Source organism: Miniopterus natalensis, chromosome 6 (assembly GCF_054644295.1).
Source record: "Miniopterus natalensis isolate mMinNat1 chromosome 6, mMinNat1.hap1, whole genome shotgun sequence".
Lineage (NCBI taxonomy): Eukaryota > Metazoa > Chordata > Mammalia > Chiroptera > Miniopteridae > Miniopterus > Miniopterus natalensis.
This window is the reverse complement of record NC_142086.1, coordinates 23,652,574-23,665,655: the sequence shown is the minus strand read 5'-3', so window position 1 is coordinate 23,665,655 and position 13,082 is coordinate 23,652,574.

Below are 13,082 nucleotides of genomic sequence, written 5' to 3'. Positions count from 1 at the left end.
TTAGTGCCACCACCAAAGACTTGAAAGGTGCAAGGGTGGTGATTCCCACCACATCTCTATTCAACTTGCCTATTTGGTCTGTGCAGAAGATAGAGTAATCTTGGAGAATGGCAGTGGCTTATTGTAAGTTTAACTAGGTGATAATTCCAGTTACAGCTGCTGTACCAGACATGGTTTCTTTGCTTGAACAGATTGGTATATCCTCTGGTACCTGGTACATAGCTATTCATCTGGAAAAATTTTTTTCTCTCCATCCCTGTTAGTAAAGACCACCTTTGCTTTCAGCCAACAATACACACATTCACTGTCCTACCTTAGGGATATAGCAACTCTCCAGCCCTATAATTTATCATAATTTAGTCCACATGATATTACACTGGTCCATTACATTGATGACATTATGTTGATTGGACCTAGTGAGAAAAAAGGGAAACTACTTTAGACATATTGGTAAAACATTTGCATGCCAGAGAGTGAGAAATTAACCCAACAATGATTTAGGGGCCTTCTACTTAGTGAAATCCCTAGGATTGATTGGTGTGGGCCATGTCACAATAGAAGGGTAAGTTGTTACATCTGGCCCCTCCAACAATGAAAGAGAGAGAGGGAGGGAGACAGGTAATGTAGAGTGGGCCTCTTTGGGTCTTTGGAATTTGGAGGCAATATTTTCTTCATTTAGGTGCCTTACTCCAGTCTATTTACCAAGTTACCAAAAAGCTGCTTGTTATGATTGGGGCCCAGAACAAGAGAAGACTCTACAATAGATCCGGTTTGCCATGCTAGCTGTTCTGTCACTTGGGCCACATAATCCAGTAGATCCAATGGTGCTTGAAGTTTCAGTGTCAGATAAGAATTTGGTTTGGAGCCATTCACAGACCCTATAGATGAATGATAGCTCAGAACCTTCAGGTTTTGGAGCAAAACCGTGTCATCCTCTGTGGATTAGTACTCTCCTTTTGAGAAACAGCTTTTGGTTTGCTATTGATTGGGCCTTAGTAGATTCTGATTGCTAATCATGAACCACTAAGTTAGCAGGCAGCCTGAGATGGCCATCATGAACTTGGTGTTGTCTGACCCACCAAGCTATAAGCACAGTAGCACTTCATCATCAAATGCAAGTGGTGGATATGGGATTGGCACAAGCATGCTCTGAAGGCACAAATAAGTTCCATGAAGAAGTGGCCCAAAGGCCCATGGTCCCCATACCTGTTACATTATCTTATCTCTCCCAGCCTTCATCTGTGGCCTATGAGGAGTTTTCTATGATCAGCTGAAAGAGAAAATCTGTACCTGGTTAACAGATGGGTCTATATAACAGCAGGTGCAACCTGGCAATGGTTAGCTGTAGCACTGCAGCTCATTTCTGTGACATTCCTGAAGGACAGTGGTAAGAGAGAAATCTTCGCAGTGGGCAGAACTTTGAGTGTTTGTTAATTGAAATAGCCAGATACACGAGTTCACGCCAATTAACAGGCTGTGGCCAATGGTTTGGCTAGGAGGTTAGGGACTTGGAAGGAACATAACTTTAAAATTAAGGACAAGGAGATCTAGGGAAGAGGTATAAGGCCTGTGAATAAACCTTTCTGAATGGGTGAAAAATGTAAAGGTATTTGTATCCTGTGACTGCTCACAAAAAAGTGACCTCAGCAGAGGAAGGTTTTAATAAGTGATAGGATGACCAATTCTGTGGCTACCAGTCAGTCTCTTTTCCTAACCACCTGTCAGTACCCAAAGAGCTTATGAACAAAGGGGACATGTGACAGGCATCAACCCTGTGCCTGTTAAGGAGCACTCTTGGTGGTTAATTGGGCTCAAATTTATAAACAGAGTCTAGTAGTTATTGCTAAACAGGAGACTCTCATGCTCTCTGCTCTGCAGGGAAAAGCTACCCTGAGCTGCAGACTTCCTGCACTGTGCTCCCACCATCTGAGCTGACCCTTCTAGAGGAGTTTCTGGAATTGTATTTCAACCACTAGGAGCGAGACCTTCCGGTCCAATTGGAGTTGCACAGCTATATCCTTATTTGCATCTTTAATGATTAATCAGAGTGGCTCCATTCTGACCAATCAGAACAGTGCTTTTTGGAGTCCTCATTTGTCTGAGCACAGACCAATTAGGGACCAGGGGCAGGGACTTCTCTGTATATAAGTCAGCTCCCCTCTGGCTTGGGGAGTGCACTTTCAGTTTTCATGGAAAACTCCGTTTCCCTGTCTGAAGCTTTCACACTGAAGCTGTCTCAGCAGAGCGAGGCGGAGGGCAGTGCAAGGGCTGAGCTACAACACCGGAGCAGAGAGGAGCGGAGCTGTTTGGCCAGTGTGGAGTGGATCAGAGCCTTGCCCCAGAGTCACCTCTCTGCCCAGCCGAGCTGCATCATAATTGAGCTGTCACACTATTGAGTTGTTCCACAGCTGTGCTGTATCACAGTTGAGCTGTTTTCACTGAATAAAGTTTCTTCCTTTAATGCACTCTGAATTGGGGACTCCTCTTAGCATTGATAGGTGGTAACAACCTTCAGTTGACACAAGGATGGAGATTATCGACCTGCCTACAGCCACTGCTGAGTGTCCAATCTGCCAGCAGCAGAGACCAACACTGAGTTTCTCATACGGTGATATTTCCTGGAGTGATCAGCCAAGCTACCTGCGGGCAGGTTGACTACATTAGATCACTTCTGTTATAGAAGGTTCAGAATTTTGTTCTTATTGGAATAGACACTGGCTACCGATTTGCCTTCCTTGCATGGAATGCTTCTCCCAAAACTACTATTTGTGGACTCATAGGATGCTTTATGCACTTTTGTGGTTCAGCACAACTGCGATCAAGGAACTTATTTCACAGCAAATGACATACATTAATGGGCTCGTGCTCATGGACTTCACTGATCTTACCATGATCCAGCCATCCTGAAGCATCTGACTTGATAGACTAGTGGAAAGACCTTTTGAAGATTCCACTACAGTGCCAGCTGGGTTCAATAACTCACAGGGCTGTGGAAAGGGTCTTTGAGAGTTTGTACATACTCTAAATCAGGGTTCAATATATGGCCTTGTTTCTCTCACAGGAGGGAGTCATGGATCTAGGAATTATGGGGCAGAAATGGGAGTGGCACCATTCATTATTACTATTACCATACAATAGTAAAACTGTTTGCTTCCTGTACACATGATCTTATGTTTGGATGGTTGGGAAGTATTTCCAAAGGGGGGTGCTCCCACTGGGAAATGGAAACAAAAATGTTTCCATTGAACTAGAAGTAAAAACTGTCACTTTGGGCTCCTGGTGTCTTTGAATGAACAAGCAAAAGAAATATTTACTGTAGTGGCTGGATGATCTTGTTTGCCAAGGAGGAAAATGGACTACTACTATGGAGGTAAGGAAGAGTATATATCTGGAATGCAGGAGATCCCTTAGAACATCTCTTAGTATTGCTATGCCTGTGATTAAAGTCAATGGAAAACTAGAACTGACAATTCAAGTAGAACTGACAATGATCTTGACCCTTCTGGAATGAAGGAATGAAGATTTGGGTAATCCTACCAGGTAAAGAACAAAAACCAGCTGAGTTGACTGCTGATTGTGAAGGGAATATGGAATAGACTATTGAAGAGTAAAGATTACCCTCCATAATATGGGTGGGTCTCATCTAATCAGTTGAAGACTTTAAGAGAAAAGACTGAAGTCCCCTGAAGAGAAAGAATTCTGTCCCTGGGGTGCTTTGGACTCAAGAAGGCAACATCAACTCTTCCCTGGGTCTCTAGCTTGCTAAAACTGCCTTGCAGATTTTGGACTTGCTAACTCCCACAATTACATGAATGAATTTTTAAAAATAAATCTCTCTCTCTACCTATACATACAACTAGCCGATTGGTTCTATTTCTTTGGCGAATCATGGCTAATATAACTAGCAATGTCTCCCAGAGTAGACTTCAGCAGTGTTTGGATTTTTCTTTTTACATTATAGTTTTATTTTTTTATTTTCAATTATAATGCACTTAAAGAAACAATTCATATGGGAAAATGTCATTATTTTACAGATAAAGGAGTTTAGACTCTTGTGTGACTAAGTGAATTTCTAAAGATGTTATAAACATTAAAAGTCAGGTCCAGGATTGACACTCATAATCTAGGGCTACAAATATCACAGTGCCTTTCCAAGGGGCAAGATTCACTTACACGTAGTATATTTGACTCCATCAAGAGTATTGCTTATCCATAAAATGAGGGAAATTGCATCTAAATCAAAAGATTGTTTGAAAATTGATTGAAATGTTTATTTGAAGCATTTCAGGCAGCGCTTAATTGCACTGTATTGTTAATAATCAATAGTATTAAAAGTAGTATTTTTTGTATTAAAATGGTTTTATAATAAAATTCATCGTTTGAAAACCTTTCACTTTAAGAGATTTTTAAATGATTAGATTTAATTGATAAATATTTTAAAGTAAGAGCTAGAAGGGTTATTGTAAAATCTAGTTATGCAATCTTTCCTGATATGACAAGATATTGTCTGCGCACCCTGGGCTTAGGATGGGTCAGGTGCAGTGTATCAGTGAAGAGTGATGCCAAGTATGAATTCAGGCTCTTACAGGTTTAACAAAGCCTTCAGAATTTTCTTTAAAAAACACACAAGCCCACAAAACTCCAGTATTAATATTTAGAAAGCACTTAGGAGGGATTTCATCTATAACTTCCCGAAAAGACTCCTTTGAAAAATGATTGATTGGTATCTGGCAGACATCTTTTATTGTGTCACAGTTTTGTTATAGTATTTTTAGTTTTAATATTAGTGGAAAAAATTCAAAGTATGCACTTGTGTACTATTCCCAAAGGTAATAACGAAAGGATTAAATACAGTCAGTTTTCTGGAGTTAGTCACAGCCATAAATATGGTATCGAACATATGTTGAAACGGTCTGTAATGTCCCAGAGAATGAAGAATGAACTAAAGACTTAAAAAAAATTTTTTTTTTACTTCATTTGTTTTTTTTCTATTCAGGAGCAAAAAGCATTTGGAGGATGCTAAAAACTGTAGCATCAGAGTCAATAGCCACCAATATCAGGGAAATCTTGGCTGCTGAAATCCAATTCAGATAAGTTACATGTATAGAATGATAGTATCTTTACTAAAATCAGAGTTTCAGAAGACAGCAGAGATGCTAAAAGCAGCTTTACAATTTTTGATAGACCTCATTGAAACGTTATGACGGTTGGTAGTTTGATCACCAGTTTTTAGTACAAACTGTAATTCCGGCTATGTATCTGAATTCTAACCCTATCTGGCCATTTTTACTGAAACTATTGAACCTATTGGCAGCATCTGATAGAGTTGGTCTCTCCTAAGTCGCCTTTTAAAGCTTCACTTCCAGGGCACCGGCCCTGCCTGGCTCTCTCCCGAGCTCACGGCGGCCTGCTCTCAGGTGCCTCTCTGTTGGTTCCTGACCTGTTCACATTCGCGTGTCCCAGGGCTTAGTTTTTGGACTTTTCTTTTTTAGCCACAGATTCATGGTGCTCTCATTCAGTCTCATAACTTTAAAAATTATCTATATGCTGATGACTACCACATTAAAAAAAAAATACGTCTTTATTGATTTCAGAGAGAGGAGGGAGAGGGAGGAGCATCAGTGATGACAGAGGGTCACTGATCGGCTGCCTCCTGAGCGCTTCCTGCTGGGGATCCAGCCCACAGCCTGGGCATGGGCCCTGGGCATGTGCCTCCTGGTTCATAGATTGACGCTCAACCACTGAGCCACGCCTGCTGGGCAATTACCAAATTTTTAAAATCTCTTGGCCAGATTGTGCTTCCAGACTGTAGACTAACATATCTGGTTGCCTGCTCTCCATCTCTACTTGGCTGTCTAATAGACATCAGAAATGGGACATGTTTTTTGTAAAGCTTTAAAATTCCAAATATTCTGTCCCAAATCTGACCCCTCACTTTCCGTTGGATATCTGCTTCACTTCCACTCTTCTTGCTGTCAAAGCTGAAACTCTTGGAGTGATACCTATCTCCTTCTTTTCTCTCACATTCTGTCTCAAACCTAGTAGGAAACGATGGTGGCTCTATCTGCAGAACATCTCCACTCTTACTTTTTTGTCTGATTCACCGTCATCTCTTGCTTGGATACTGAGTTACCCTTCTAAAATATGTCAGGTTATGAATTTCACTCAGGTTAGAAATCCAAGCATAGAAAATGGCCAGTATGGTCCGATGTTCTGTTACCCTCCTCTCCGGCTCCCCCTACACATTTCCACACAAGCTCAGCTTCAGCACCACTGGTTTCCTCGATGTTGTGTGAACATCTAAGACCTGTTTTTGTTTTAATGTTTTTGCCCTATGTATCTGAATGTCCTTCTACAAGATAGTAGTTGGGCTAAACTCACCACCTTGTCTAACTTTCACCAGTTCAATGAGGCTTGCCCTGATTACCATAATTAATATTAAATTCTAACCCACCCAGCCCCAGCATCTTGCCCACTGCTCCCCACCTCCAAACTGCACCTTCTGACTTCCTTTACCATGCTCAATTATTTAAAAAGTCTTAAACAGAATTATTCACTTTTGATGTCTTTCCCAAACTAGAATATAAGCTCCTTAGGAATCTTTTTGTTGGTCACTGATGTATCTAAGCACCTAGAACACTGTTTGGCACTTTGTGGACATTTGAAACAGTTTTTGAGTGAATGAATCAATAAGTTGATATGAGAGAAGCTATACAGTCTGGCCAAAATCTCATCTGCAGGCAAGCAAAACTAAGCAGACAGAGTGAGTTTGAAGGGGACAGTAGTTTGAAAGAAAACAAATATTTCTCTTTGCATGCCAGAAAGTCTGGTTTACTCTATATTATCTTTTATCAATTTAACATTTTAATGCAAAAAAAGTTTAACATTCTCGATTGTCTATTACAGGTAATAAAATTATGGCATCGACATAGTGGAGCAACGGGACAACACTGAGCGAATGCATGCGTTGCTGCGATCGAGGAGCGACCGACGCTCCAAAGCTGAGAGGACTTCAAAGATAACTTCAAAGCACCTGAGTCTTAAAACGGGGCATGATGTCTGGCGTGATCTGGCAGGTTCTGAAAGGATAACATTCTGTCTGGCTTATGATAAAACTTTACAAAGATTTATGTGTTTCTCGAATCTTATGCTTTGCATATTTCCTTCATCTTTCCCTTTATTTGTTATTATAAGTCCCAGCTGTCCTGTGTGCATTTTTAAAGGATTGCAGGCTATATATCTTCCTGCTAGAGACTGTTGGGATGATTTCAGTCCATGAAATGTATTTATGTTTTGAAAACTTCACCACAGAAAGGGAATCCTTAAAAAATAGAAAAAGACAAGTCATAGCATATATTGTTAATATCGTTAAGCATGAGGAAAGCATAGGTCAATGTTAAAGATAGCTGTCTAAGCTTTACTCTTAATGTTAGTATGTTTAACTGATTGACGTGAAGCTAGGAATTAAAAAGAGATGAGGGGATTCAATCGAAAACAGCAGAAATTTTTTTTGGACCAGAGAGGGAAAAACCCAAGATAGGTGAACATTGATGACAACATATATATTTAATGTTGAAAATGTTTGCATTATTTCTTTGAGTATTGTATATAATGTGAAAAAATAAGTTTTCAAAGACACCTTTTTGGTTAACCTAAAACAAATTGTTTAGTTAAAATTCTTCAATGATTAAACATTTCTGGTTTGTGTTAAAATATCTATTAAAAAAGATATATATCTTTATTGATTTCAGAGAGAGGAAGGAAGAAGGAGAGAGAGATACAGAAACATCAATGATGAAAGAGTCATTGATCGGCTGCCTCCTGCACGCCCCCGACTGGGGATCGAGCCCGCAACCCGGGCATGTGCCCCGACCGGGAATTGAACCACGATCTCCAGGATCCTAGGCCAATGCTCAACCTCTGAGCCATGCCGGCTGGGCTTAAAATACCTATTTTTGATAGAAAATGGATTTAATTAATTTTTGTTACTTAACATACCGAAATGAAATAAGTTGTTTTTAAGCCATTATGAAGAAATCTTAAGTGTTCAGCATGACTGTTAATTTTTGAAAAGTTGTACTTGGAGTGGGACCCTCATTCCAAAAGTGATGCATGGAGCAGGGGAAGCAACCAGCATCCTGTGTGCCATTTTCCTGGCCTCGATTATTTTCTACTCATAGTGTCACTGGGAGATTATGGCGATAAATCAAGTTGGTATAAGATTGTTAACATGGGGAAAAAATTAGGATCTTTGGAAAAATACCATTGTAAAAAGTGAAATTATTAACATTTACATGAAATTGTCTTTTCTTACAAAAACAAAATTAATATGAAAGTTTCTGTTTTAAGTGGAGTTTAAATTTCATTGTTATTTTAATTATGCTTAAACGTAACCAATTTTAAAATATGAATGTATATGAAGTTCACTTGAAATCGTTATTTAAAATGTCCCGTCTCTAATAAAATATCTAAAATATGCCAAAGCAGTAAAAACTTTAATTGATTTTAAAACAATATACAATTACATATAATGTGTTGAATATATGGAAGTTACATTTTCATCTTATTATTTAAACTTTGTATTCTTTTTGTTTCCTAATATATAATAATATCACAATAATAATAAAAAGAATACAAAGTTTTCTCAAATTAATAATACAAAATACTTCCAGTGTGAAAAATCTAAGACTGCAGTGTGCTGTCTAAAGTGATTTATGATCTTCCAATGCTTATAGTAATGTCAAGTTTCAGTTTTGAATCACATTATTATAACGTGTCAAACAATTTTTAAAGTACTCTAACAGTTGACTACACCTGTTTCCACTTTGCAAATCCTTTCAAGTTCATGGCACTTTGATCAAAGGGAAATATTTAACTTGTGTCTTTCTTTTTCAATCTAAAAATTGAAAAAAATTTTATTGTAATTTTTTGTATGATATATTAACATTAGTGGATAATAAATTATTAAGATTAGTAATTCCCTCTTATTTGATCATTTATAAAGGGATTTTTTTCATACAATTTCATTTGGGCTATTTCTAAGGAAGTAAGTAGACCAAAATGTGGTAAAATTCTACTAAATTATATTACTACATCCAAATGAATATAATCTTTTAACACTTAATCAAAATATTTTGGCTGTGCATCTCTAAATTTGATATATACATCTATATCAATACACATTCTCTATTTAGATATTTAATAGCACCTAATGGTTAGGCCAAAAATAAGACACATTCATCATGTAGTTATTATTTGGCATTTTGGCCAGCTTACTTATTTTTGGCAGCTTTAAGCAGAATGAGGGTCTTGACACTTTCTTACGGCCTAATTGTCATTGGAAGTTACCATTTCTCTCTTCAGCTACACGCAATAGCTGAAATCACAGAGATGAAATAAAGCCATCTCACTATTATTTTCCTCATATGCATTCGACTAATTCTGGATTACATGAATAAGGGTTCAGGAAAACACATCTCAAGTGTGAAAATAATGGTGACAACATACATTTTCCTAATAAGAGACTGTGGAGCTCTCTGCAGTAAAATATTCATAGAGTGCTGCAGGTGAAGTGGACAATGTTTACTTAATAGAGGACCAGTTTTCCCTTATGACAGGTTTTATGGATCTTGATCCTCTTACTTTTCAGACACTCTAGTTTTGTGAGTCACTTTGAGAAATTCTTTTTCAGTCCACTGTGGAATTTTAGTAAAGGGTTTAACAGTGTCTTAATACAAATAAGTTATAAATGAAATATGAAAGAATCAGGTGCAGCCAAGAAATCCTCCTCGACAGAAACATCATTGTAATTACAAGGTAAAAATTGAATGAGAAATTTCAAAATACTGTATGTCATCGAAATGCTCAAGAAGGATTTTTAAGGATGTAATGTGGTGTGTTATTTGGATGACTTCTTAAGGCTATAAAGTGCTTTTTTAAAAAAAATGAAGACATTTATGCATTCAGTAGCCCATTTAAAAAAAATCTCTGATGAGAGTAGGAATCATATTTCTTACTGAAAAGAGCATCATTTTAAGGGAAACTTTAATATTCCCATGATGGACCATCCAGGTGCTCACCAAGAATGACTTTTGTGCTCAACCTGGTTGAGCTGTGTTTATTGTTACAGAGAAGTTAGGCTCCAAATGAAATCTGCAGATGCAAGAAAAGTTGTGTATGCTTTGTAGAGCCACATACTGAACAAAATGGGAAGATGTAAATTTATTTTTTCTTATTTATGGAAAATGAGACAACCTTTAAAACTCTGGAGAATTTTCCAAAGAGAGGTTTACCTGCAACTCTATAAGGTGGGGCTAGTAAGAAATCAACAATGGTTAGCAAAAGAAAGATATAATATTTCCAATATTGACGATGTTTCCTCTTTCTACCAGTTAGTAGCAAATAGAATAATGATATTTCTGAGGGCTGAAGATCATCTGTGGGAGACATTAATATGCTGCCATGCATATAATAGGCTTTTGAACAACAGTACCCTAGAAAAAAAGAGAATGCATCAGGAATCTCAAGGTTTTCATTGAAATTCATAATCATATTTGCTTCATCTTAATTTTCTTGGGCAGCATCAGCATCACACTCAATCAGTTTTTTCTGTCTAAACTCTTGGCCATATTACAGCACATTCCTAAAACATGTTGATGATCTAGAATAATGTTTAGTTAAGACATTAAGCACTAGTTCTACCTTTTGTTTTTTCCTCTAGTTTTCTTGAGTTGAAGTGGGCTTCTTGACTTTCACAAATGATATATTTCACAAAGCACTCCATCCTAATCAACCTCTTGGTGATCAAGAAAATATCCAGATATACGCTCCAATTTATTTTAATATTCAACAATAAAGATAATCACAGTATCAAAATCATAATCAAGGTAGTGAGGATAAATACTTAAAAATAGCTACTGCATGTCTTAGTTGGTTTGGCTCAGTGGTCAGAGCGTTGGCCCGGGGACTGAAGGGTCTCGGGATTGATCCTGGTCAAGGGCACTGTACCTCGATTATGTGCGCGAGGCAACCAATCAATGCGTTTCTCTCACATCGATGTTTCCGTCTCTCTCACTCTCTCTGAAAAGCAATGGGAAAAATATCCTCTGGTGAGGATTGGGGAAAAAAAAGAAAAGCTACTGCAAGGTGGTAACCACCAAGATAGAAAAATAGGGTCTGGAATAAAGAGATGAGATCCTTTTTTCTCTCCCAGGACTGGCTGAGTACTTTTATATCTCCTTTGCTCAGGAATACCTAAGAAAAGTATTTATTAGAAAAGCTACTTTAGCCATATTTTGTCTTTCAAATCCTGTTTCATTTTAAATTAACCCAAAAGTCTATATTCACCCCCTTGCTCTTTATTTTTATTATGGCTTTCATTCTGATTTTCATGTCATATTGCCATGTCTTATTGGATGATCAGTTAGATAGTCAGGCTTAAATGCCACAACTTGTCTGTCTTTCTTTAGTTATGATGAACAAAAGTAGTGTAACTGAAGGGCAGAAAAACAAAACTGTTTTCAATAAATCCTTTAGGAGCATAGAATTTAGCATATAATACAATAGAGGGTGCTACAGACTGCTCACTTTTACGTTCCTTTTTATTAAACAGTTGGGGTGACACTGGTTAACAAAATTATACGGGTTACAGGTGCGCAATTTTACAACACATCTGTACACTCACACTTTGTCAGCCTCGTTTGATTAACTGCGTTAGATATATACATAATACAGTTGTATGTTTTAAAAATATGTTATAATTCAGTTTACCCACTGATTCCAAATAGTCTTTCTATAAAAACGTCAAGTAAAGGTTTTTAAACTTGTAATAATTAAAAAAATAGAGTATTCATAGTTATAATTTGGATCCATTACTCAGGATATTAAAACATTATATCCTAATTCATCTGATAATCTTCATGGCGTCTGCGATTCCAGCTCAATATCACCACCGTAGACTACATACTAGTTACTTCTTAACTTGCTTCCCCCTTTGTCTCCTTTTCCTGGGCAAACCATCTCATTCATGATTTTTATGAGTTGGTCTTTGGAAATCTTTCTTCCTATTTTGTCTTTTCCTTGACTTCTAGTTTACGATGCCTTCTACATGTTCCTTCTCTGACCTTGTTGAGCTGCGTTAAGTTATACTTGAAACATATGATTATATCCTATGCTTCTAGGCCTAAGGGTGACGCTCCACCCCGGCCAACATGCTGAAGGGGTGTCCCTGCGCCGCCCAGCCATGCATGCTGTTTCAGAATGTGCCTTGTGTTTAGGACTTTCTCAAAACTGCACACGCTCTTCAAAAACTACTTGCCTGTTGTACTTCCTTTATCTGTGGTGAAAAGCTAAAAAGATCTAATTTTACCAAATGAGATCCTGAAGGCCAGGCTGATAAACTGCTACATATTCTGAATAAGCTATTTTCTCTGTACAAGGACCCTCTACAGACACATGTATTTAATCGCAGAAACAAGACTCATGGCAGATATTTCTGGTGCAAGGTAAAGCCGATGGAGACGCACTTTGGGGACTTACATTTGTTTTGGGAACTTGGAAGTTATCTTTCATGGGTGGTGTTTTACTGTGTATTTCTTTGTCATTGTGTATAGGATTGTTATGGGTGGGGTGCCTTCTGTGTACCCACCTGTTATTGGTGGAAGTGAAGTTCTTGGGGTGCCTTGGGGGAAAGAATTTCCGGAGGCCCCAGTGGGAGGGTGAATTACCTTGGAAAGCTTTATTGATGATGGGAAATTCAGGGGGTTCCCTTGCAAGGTCCCATCTCCCTCCATCTTGCCATAGAAAAAGTCCAGTCTTGTCCTCGGCAGGGCTGGGATTAAAGCCGCTGCCCAGAGTCTAGCACAATTGAGTCTAGCATCTGGCGCTAGCCTAGCCTGTGTTCCCAGCTGCAGTCCATTGCATGCAGGGTCCACATAGCCATATGGGTCATGCGGCTGCTTAAGGCCACATGGGGAGGGGAGTGCTGGTCATGGAGCAAAAGAATGCAAAGGAGCAGAAGCAAAGCAAGAGAGAGGGAATCCTTTGTCTGGGGATCATAACTGGGAGTTTAACCAATTAACCCT